This window comes from Cricetulus griseus, chromosome 8 (genome assembly GCF_003668045.3).
Source record: "Cricetulus griseus strain 17A/GY chromosome 8, alternate assembly CriGri-PICRH-1.0, whole genome shotgun sequence".
NCBI lineage: Eukaryota > Metazoa > Chordata > Mammalia > Rodentia > Cricetidae > Cricetulus > Cricetulus griseus.
Window position 1 is genome coordinate 75191890 of NC_048601.1, and position 9143 is coordinate 75201032.

General features: G+C 47.3%; 1 non-coding gene across 1 annotated transcript; it reads right to left on the minus strand.

The window, feature by feature from the left end:
* Window positions 1–7698: 7698 nt before the first annotated feature.
* LOC113837008 lies at window positions 7699–7824 on the minus strand. The gene has a single exon (XR_003487547.1). It is a non-coding gene; the product is annotated as a small nucleolar RNA U109 (small nucleolar RNA).
* Window positions 7825–9143: the final 1319 nt, after the last annotated feature.

The window sequence follows — 9143 nt, forward strand, 5'->3', positions numbered from 1 at the left end:
CCTACATTCCCACAGGAGCCAGGGGTCAATGTTTTCTGTCAGTGCTGCAGCCAATGCTATGGAAAAATGCTTTGCCCCTGACAAAGCAAAGGGGAAGCAAGGCCTCTTATGCCCTAGTCTGAGAAATCGTCTGCTTTTTGCCATGTCTAGATCCATATCCCCTGAAATCCTTTGTTACAAAGTAGGAAAAGCAAAGAATTTTAAAACTACTGCAGCCTGAACTAAATAAGAAATAAAAAAAATAAAGATAAAAAAACAACCAGGGCTGGAGAGAAGGCTCAGCAGTTGAGAGTGCTCACTGCTCTTTCAGAGAAAAGCTGGGCTAGGTTCCCAGCATAACCACCCCTAACTGCAGCTCCAGCGGGATCCCCCTGATTCTGTATTGAGTGCTGGAATTAAAAGTGTGTGCCACACTTAGCTGGTTTGTACAATTTTAACTTTGGAATTTTAATAATGTCAATCTATAATTTTCCAAAATAAATGCATTTACAAAATGACTACAGACTATTGGGTTTTGTTTTATGCGATCAAATTGTTACAACCTCCACTTTGGTTTGAGCCAAAGTTATTTGAGTCCCGCTCAGCTGTTAGCATGAGTCCAGTGAGCAGGTGAGTAGTGGGGCTTGGCAGTGGGATGACATGGTGAGGAAGACAAAGGTGGTTAGGAGAAGAGATTCGGGGACTTCTTCTCTGTTGACATTGCTTCTGTGCAGTCTATATAATCAAGGCTGGCTTTGAACTCAAAGCAATCCTCCTACTTCAGCTCTTCAGCTCTCCTCTCTCTCTCTCTCTCTCTCTCTCTCTCTCTCTCTCTCTCTGTCTGTCTCTCTCTCTCTCGCTCTCTCTCTCTCTCTCTCTCTCTCTCTCTCTCTCTCTCTCTCTCGCTCACTCGCTCTCCTTTCTTTGTTGTTTATTAGGAGGTGGGGACAGAGTCCCATCTAGCCTTGACTCACCTAGCAGAAACCCTCCAGCCCCAAGGCTGGCCTTGACCTTCTGATCTTCTTGGCTTCACCTACTAAGTGCTAGGATTACAGGTGTTATAGGAAGCCCACCAGAGATGACCACTCAGAGACGGTTTTAAGCAACTGAAAGTCTTTGTTCTAGCTGAATGGGATGACACTCAGACACTCAGGTATTCGAAACCTATGTGTAGCCCTGAGCATTTACACCAAGGGGTTTAAAAGGCAAAAACCACATTCCATTGTCTCACTCAGCAGCTGCAGGGGTAGGCTTGCACAAACAGGTGATTTCATAGAAGATAAACTAGTTGGGCCATTTTGACCTCAGGTGCTAAGATAGAGCTGGGTGATTTTTCATTGGATTCTCCCTGAAGGAGATCAAATACAAGTTAAAGCTGAAATGGCCTTAGCAGGAATACAGGGTGGAGGAACCTCTGCACTGTCTTTCCCTGTACAACCACCCTTGGTTTTTTGCTGTTGTTAAGATTGTATTTATTATCATGTGTATGAGTGTGCCTGAATGTAAGTGCACCATGTGTGCGCAGTACATGAAGGAGCCAGAAGAGGGCATCAGATTCCCTGGGACTGGAGTTACAGACAGTTGTGAATTGTCATGTGGTTGCTGAGAATTGAATCCTAGTCCTCTGGAAGAGCAGCCAGTGCTCTTAACTGCTAAGCTTCCTCTCCAGCACCACTACCTTTTTATTTTCTTTTTAAACATATTGATATGTATCACAGACTGACCTGGGATTTGCTATGTAACTCAGGCTGGCCTCTAGCTGGAAGCAATCCTCAGCCTCCCAGTTGCTGGGTTAACAGGTATGTGCCACTCTGTGAGGCTGGCAAGTTTCTTGGGAAAGGAAACGTTATGGAAGAAGTGACATTTAGCTGAACCATGAAAGTCACATTTAGCCTAAGCTGGCAAAAATGGGGGACCAGGAAAAGAGTGTGTAAACCTAGGTGGACCAGGAAATGAGGAGGACACACAGGGACAGTGGAAATAGGGTGCACATGGCAGTGATTACACAGGTTGGGCTCAATGTCTCCAAGCACTAGAATGGCAGGCAAGGCATCAGAGGTGGTTTTATTGGGGGATGGGGACTTTTGATCAGATCTGATATCATTGGACCAACACTCTGGGAAGCTCAATATGAGCTGAGAACAGTTGAATTTGTTAAGGTCTGGAGGCCACACAGCCCATTATAAGGTCACCTCAATGAGTGATCTGCTCACATGTGTAGGCTCTGGACTACTGGGACCAGCACACCACCGAGCTGTTCTACCAAATCCTACAAAAGCTACAAAATGATAATGTTTTCTCTCATAAGTCTGTGGTGTTTGTGTTCTACTGGTAATTTTTTTAGTTTAGATTTTCTTTTATTATTTTATGTGTATGAGTGTTTTGCCTACATGCACAGCTGTATGCCACATTCATGCCTGGTGCCCGTGGAGGTAGTGAGACTCTGTGAGGGTGCTGGGAATTGAACCCTGAGCCCTTGCAACAACAAGTTCTCCTAACCACTGAGCCAACTCTCCAGCCCCAGTGATTTTCTTTAAAACTGGGACAGGCAGGGTTCACATTTAAACAAAGGTCTACTTCTCAGAGTTGGCTTTTCCACCGTTGTGTTTCTATCCATTGAGACAATTTCAAAAGAAGTCCTGAGGCCCTTATAAAGCTGTACCGTTTATGTTAGGGGGCAGTTTTCAGGTGAGGCATCCAGCTAGATACCATCAAGTCTAAGAAGCCTAGGGTGCAGATGTGTGGCAAAGACCCTGGTTAGTCAAGGAATTCCAGGAGCAGGCATGCAGAGAAGGCCTTCAGTAAGACCTGGGAAAGGAGAGGAGCTGGGGACTTCCAGCGGGGATGGGGGGGTGGGGGGGAGGTAGCTTTGGTGGAGGTGTGGTAGAGAGAATGATGGTTGGGATGCAGCCTGGAGGGTGTAAAGAGCCAATGCAGAGGCTTAACCATATACACGGTGGTCCCCAGAGTCACGGGGAGGGTAGGTCTGGCTCAGGGGCCAGGGATGAACAGCCTGGCTTGTTGGGGGCGGGCGGGTGGAGGGCAGCAGCTGGGATGCAGGGTGCCTCACCAGGCATGGCTTATCATCCCATCAAAGGGCCACCTTCCACTTCCCTGCCCCAGGGAGCGTGGGAATGGGACTCAGCTTCATTTACTCTGCAGTTAATGGGCCTGTACCCTACTCTGTGCACTTCCAGAGCAGAGAGTAGAGTAGTAACAGCTCCCAAGTGTTGTATGTCTGCAGGGTTTGGCGCTATATTAACCGGTTTGTTTGTGCTTTTTTTTCTTTTTTACACACTTCCTCAAAGAAAAGAGCTAGCATTATTGCCTAAATCCGCTTATAACTGAGGAGTCAGCAAGAGGATAAGGAACTTGCCTAACACCACCCAGCTGGTGCAGATTTAAGTTTTGCAACTGGGTACACTCTGCTTCCTTTTCAGACCACTACAGCAGTAGGAGAGATCCAGACCCTCTTGGAATTACTCTGAGTTCTTTTGACCTCACCCTCTCCTCTGGCCACCCCCATCTATTTGGGTACAGTAACGCCTCTCATTCCTGGAGCCTATGGGACTTGCAGCGTGGGAGGTAGGCAACGGTTCAATTTTGGCTCCTAAATGGTTTAAAAGACAAACTTCTCTGGACATTGGGAAGCACCTTGTAAACTGTAATCCCAGATTAGGGATGCTGAGCCAGTCTTGGCTTCCAAGCCATAGGCTGTCTCAAATCACAATTATCGTCATCATCGTCGTCGTCGTCATCATCATCATCATCTGAGCTGAACCTGCAACGGTGGCAAGTGTATTGAGGCTGCCATCCAGCGGCCGAGTCCTGAAGGACAGCTCCCTGCTCCTTCAGGGGCTTTGTAAATATTGGATCTATTTAGAAGGTCCCAGCCAGGTTTGTCTGGTCTTTTGAGACAGGGTTCCAGTCTGTGGCCCAGACTGGCCTCGAACTCTCTACGTAACTGTCTTAGTTTCTTTTCTGCTGCGGTGATAATTCCCTAGCAAAAGCAAATCGAGGGAGAAAGAGTTCATTCTGGCTCACAGTTCAGGTTGAGGTCCATCATTGTGGGGCATTGACCGCGGCAGTGGTGCTGGGTCGGAAACAAAATAAAGAATGCTAGTGCTCCGCTGCCTTTCTCCTTGTTGTGAAAACAAGGATGCTCTGCCCAGGCAATGGTCCTCCCACAGTGAAGATGGGTCTTCCCACATCAATTAATGCAATCAAGATCATCCCCACAGTCACATCCAGATGCCCAGCCTCTAGAGCAACGGTTCTCAACTGCTGTGGCCCTTTAATACAGTTTCTCATGCTGTTATCTTTGTTGCTACTTCATGACTGTAATTCTGCTACTGGTATGAATAATAATGTAAATATCTGTGTTTTCTGATGGTCTTAGGGCTGCATTCGGTACCCAAGAAGGCCAAAAGAGTTTGTCAGATCCCCTGGTACTGGATTTACAAGGTTATGAGCTGCCTTTTGGGTGCTGGGAACTGAACCTCTGTCCTCTGCAAGAGCAGCCAATCCTGTAACCACTGAGCCATCTCTCCTGCCCAAGATATTTTTTTAAGTTATCTTCTGCCATTTTATCTTTCTCAGTAATTCTTCACTGCCTTTTTAAGTTTATCTTTGTATGGTTTTTCATTGTATTAATTTATCTATGTATGTGTGTGAATGCATACCTGCCAGTGTGTGTGTGTGTGTGTGTGTGTGTGTGTGAGTGTGTGTGTGTGTGTGTGTGTGTGTGTGTGTGTGTGAGAGAGAGAGAGAGAGAGAGAGAGAGAGAATGTGTGTGTGAGTGTGTGTGTGTGAGTTAGTGTGTATGTAGGTCAGACAACAGCTTGCAGGAGTCGGTTCTCTCCTTCTACCATGAAGGTCCTAAGGATTGAATTCAGGTCATATGTAGAGCTTAGCACCAAGTATTTTATCTGCCAAGCATCTCTCCAGCCGGCTTTCTTTCCTCCTCTACAATCTCTTAAGGATCTTATTTTATTATTGTTTTGCTTATCCACTGTCTTAGTTAGGGTTTGTATTGCTGTAAAGAGACACCATGACCACAGCAACTCTTTTTTTTTTTTTCAAGACAGGGTTTCCCTGTGGCTTTGGAGGCTGTCCTCACACTCGCTCTTGTAGACCAGGCTGGTCTCGAACTCACAGAGATCAGCCTGCCTCTGCCTCCCGAGTACTGGGATTAAAGGCGTGTGCCACCACCGCCCAGCCTGACCACAACAACTCTTACAAAGAAAAACATTTACTTGGGACTGACTTACAGTTTAGAGGTTTAGCCCGTTATTGGCATGGTGGCTGGCATGGCTGCACACAGCAGACTGGAGATGGAGCTGAGAGTTCTTGATCTACAGGCAGCAGAAACAACTGTGTGCCCTTGAGCATAGGAGACCTCAAAGCCCACTCCCGCCACGACACACTTCCTCCAACAAGGCCACACCTACTCCAATAAAGCCACACCTCCTAATAGTGCCACTCCCTATGGGGCTATTTTCTTTCAAACCACCACATCCACACATAAACGGTCTCATTACTTTTTGATTTGAAGTAAGGTCTCATGTATCTCAGGCTGACTTCAAAATCCATTTATAGCCAAAGATAAGCTTGAACTCCTAAGTCTCCTGCTTCCACTCCCCTTCTCAAGCTCTGGGACTACAGACATGTGACACCCATGCTCGGCAATCCATTCTTTTTGAGGGCTGAGTGATATTCTACAGCATGAATGGACCAAATGAATTAGCTTTTCCCTGTAGACTCCTTGCCTGGTTGCCTGGCAGGGAGTGCCTCTGCTCCTACACACAAGTAGAGGGGAGTTTCCTCTTCCTTTCCCTGTAGTGAGGTATGGGAAGGATGCAGCTGGGGAGGGTCAAACTTAGAAAGCCATTGGAAAAGCTCTAGAAGGTTCTGCCACCTTTTTGTGACTCTCAGCTCCCTTATCTAAACTCCCCACCATTTTTCCTTGCCTAGTGCACTGGGCACCCTCCCAGCCCTTCCCAGAAGCTTCTCCTCCTGGTCTAGGCTAGGCCCTGGCTGGCAGCAGCCTCTGCCTGGCAGGAGGGCCCTCCAGGAAGGGGAGCTTGAGCCCAGAATGCTTAGCAACACCCTGAGTTAATTATTTAATTGGGCGAAACACCCATTAAGGAGGATTCTCACTTCGCAGACAGCCTGTGAGTAAACATGTCGAGAAGAGTGAGGTGTCCATGAAAGCTGCCACTCACCCTGGCTCCTCCCCCACCCCCCATTCTCCAGCTGAGGAGGAGACCCTAGAGGATTCTGCCCAGATGTTTCTGCAGGCAGAACCAGGCGAGGCTGGCCAGGCAGCCTCTGAGACAGACTGTAGCCTGGAGGTGGGAGGCTGTGGCAGGGGACCTGCAGTTAGCCTTGTAGCAAGAGGTAAGGAACTCTCAAGAATGCCTCTTCTGTCAGGTATCTGGGGATAAAGAGGATGAATCTGAAACCGTTAACCCTGTGTTCAGACATCTGGAAGCAGGATATTGTGGCCCCCCAAAGGTGAGCATTTGGGGTTGGGGAGATGGCGCAATGGTAAAGTGACAGCTGTGCAAACATCAGAACCTTGGCTCAATCCCCAGCACCCAAATAAGAGATGGACATAAATCCAGACTGGTGGTGCACGTCTTTAATTCCAGCACCCAGGAGGCAGAGGCAGGAGGATCTCTGTGAGTTTCCAGACCAACCTCGTCTGCATAGTGGGTTCCAGGACAGCCAGGGCTACAAAGTGAGACCCTGTTTCTAATTAAGTCAGTACTGGAGTGATGGCTCAGCGGTTAAGAGTATTTGCTGCTCTCGAAGAGGACCTGGGTTTGACTTCCAGTGTTCATGTGGCAGTTCACAGTAACTGCCTTTTACCCTAGTTCCATCAGATCCAATGCCCTCTTCTGACCTCCACATTCATCAGTCACATGGTGCACACACACACACACACACACACACACACACACACACACAAATCTAAAATGAACAAAGCTAAGCCAGACATGGTGGCACACACCTTTAGTCTCAGCACTTGAGAAGCAGAGGCAGATAGAGTTCTGTGAGTTCCAGCCTGGTCTACATAGAGTTACACAGTGGTATCCTGTCTCAAAAACAACAGTAAAATAAAGCTGAAGAACTGGACAAGGGGTGAGAAGGGGATGCTGCTGATACCTCCCACCTTATCTCTGGGGGAGGCAGAGACAGGCGGATTCCTAGAGCTCACTGTTCAGCTAGTCTAGTTGAAATGAGCTCTGGGTTCATGAGACCCTGTCTTGAAATACAAAGTGGAAAGTGATTGAGGAAGGCATAGAACATCAACCCCTGACCTCTGAATGCACGCACATGTGTACACACTCATGAATACATACTCTGCATGTATACACACAGGCTCTCCTGAGAGCTCCATGAACAGTGTTTAAGGGGTACAGGAGCTTCCTGGAGGCTCAAGGACCAGCTGAGGAGCACAGAGCCCTTCAGGACAGCAGGAGGTGAAAAGGAAGCCAGGATGGAGCCAGGGAGTTTGTGCATAGGACAAGGCTTCTTCAAGAGAGAATGCATCCAGCCACCTTGTGTGCTGTGTCAGGGGATCGAAGAAGATATCTGCAGCTTGCTCTATACTTTGTCTGCCAGGGTTCAGCCTAGAAAGCTCTACTGAGCATTTTTACAAAGCAAAGATTTGCTTATTTTAATTTTTTGGGTTTTTTTTCTTTTTTTCCCCTTTAATGTAGGAGAAATATACTACTACTCAACCTCTACTGTAAGGTTGGTAGCCCTGAGAACTCCTTGATCAATGTAGCATGTTATGGATACATTCCTACGCCCAAGAAAAGAGGGGTGGACATGCAATTTTTTAGTTTTTGGAGACAGGTTCTCACTGTGTACCTCCTTTATCTGGAACATGCTATATAGACCTCAGATTTTCAGAGATCCACCTCTCCCTCCTGAGTACTGGTATTCAAGTCAGATTCCAGACAGGCATGGAGGAGCACACCTCTACTCCTAGCACTCAGGAGGCAGAGGCCGGTGGATCTCTGATTTGAGGCCAGCCTGTCTACAGATCCAGACTACACAGAGAAACCCTATCTCAACAAATAAAACAAAAACAGTCACATGCCACCACACCCAGCTTATTTAATATTTATTTTATCTTTTAAAATTATGCATATTCATATGGGTATTTGCATTTGAGTGTTTGAAGGGACCAGAGGCATTGGATCCCCTGGAGCTGGGGTTACAGGCAGTTGTGAGTGGTCCAAAGTAGGTGCTGAGAAGCCCATAAAACCTCTATTAAAGCAGTAAGTGCTCTAATTGCTGAGCCATCCCTCCAGCCCCTAAGGAAAGATGCCATGCAAAAACAGGTACTTCTACAAGTGTAGCCAGACGCCAGTCGGTAGTGGTGCATGCCTTTAATCCCAGCACTTGGAAGGCAGAGGCAAGCAGATCTCTGTGAGTTCAAGACCAGCCTGGTCTACAAGAGTTAGTTCCAGGACAGCCTCCAAAGCCACAGATAAACCCTGTCTCAAAAAACAAACAAGCAAAAAAAAGACACTAGAGAGATGGTTCCATGGACAAAGGGCTTGCACCAAAAGCATAAAAACCAGAGTTCAGTGTCCCCAGCATCCACATTAAAAAAAAAAATGAAAATAAAAAATGTTATGTGAACATGGCTTCCTGCCTGTAGTCCCTGCACTCAGGAGTTCAGGAGGTGGAGACCACGTTCCTAGAGCGTGTTGGCTCCAAATGTTTGAGCTCTGGGGTCAACAGGAGACCATCTGTGAAATAAAGGGGCTATCAACTGAGAAAGACACTCAGTGTCAATCTCTGGCTTCCCCACAGGCCCTTGCCCCGCGCCTGTACAACACCATACTTAGACCCATGTAAGACAAGTAAATAAAGACTACGGGGCCTGGAGGGTTGACTGGGGGTTGGAGCACTGGCTGCTCTTCCAGAGGAGCCTGTTCAGTTTTCAGCACCCACAGGCAGCTCACGAATTTATAACTCTAGGTCCAGGAGATCCAATGCCCTCTTCTGGCCTCTGATGGCACCAGGAATATGCAGAGTACATACATGAAGGCAAAATAAGCATACACTTAAACCAAGACTAGCTTGAGAAAAAAGATACAGCAAGAGGAGGAAGTAAGAGATAAAAGCGAGATGTCAGCTGA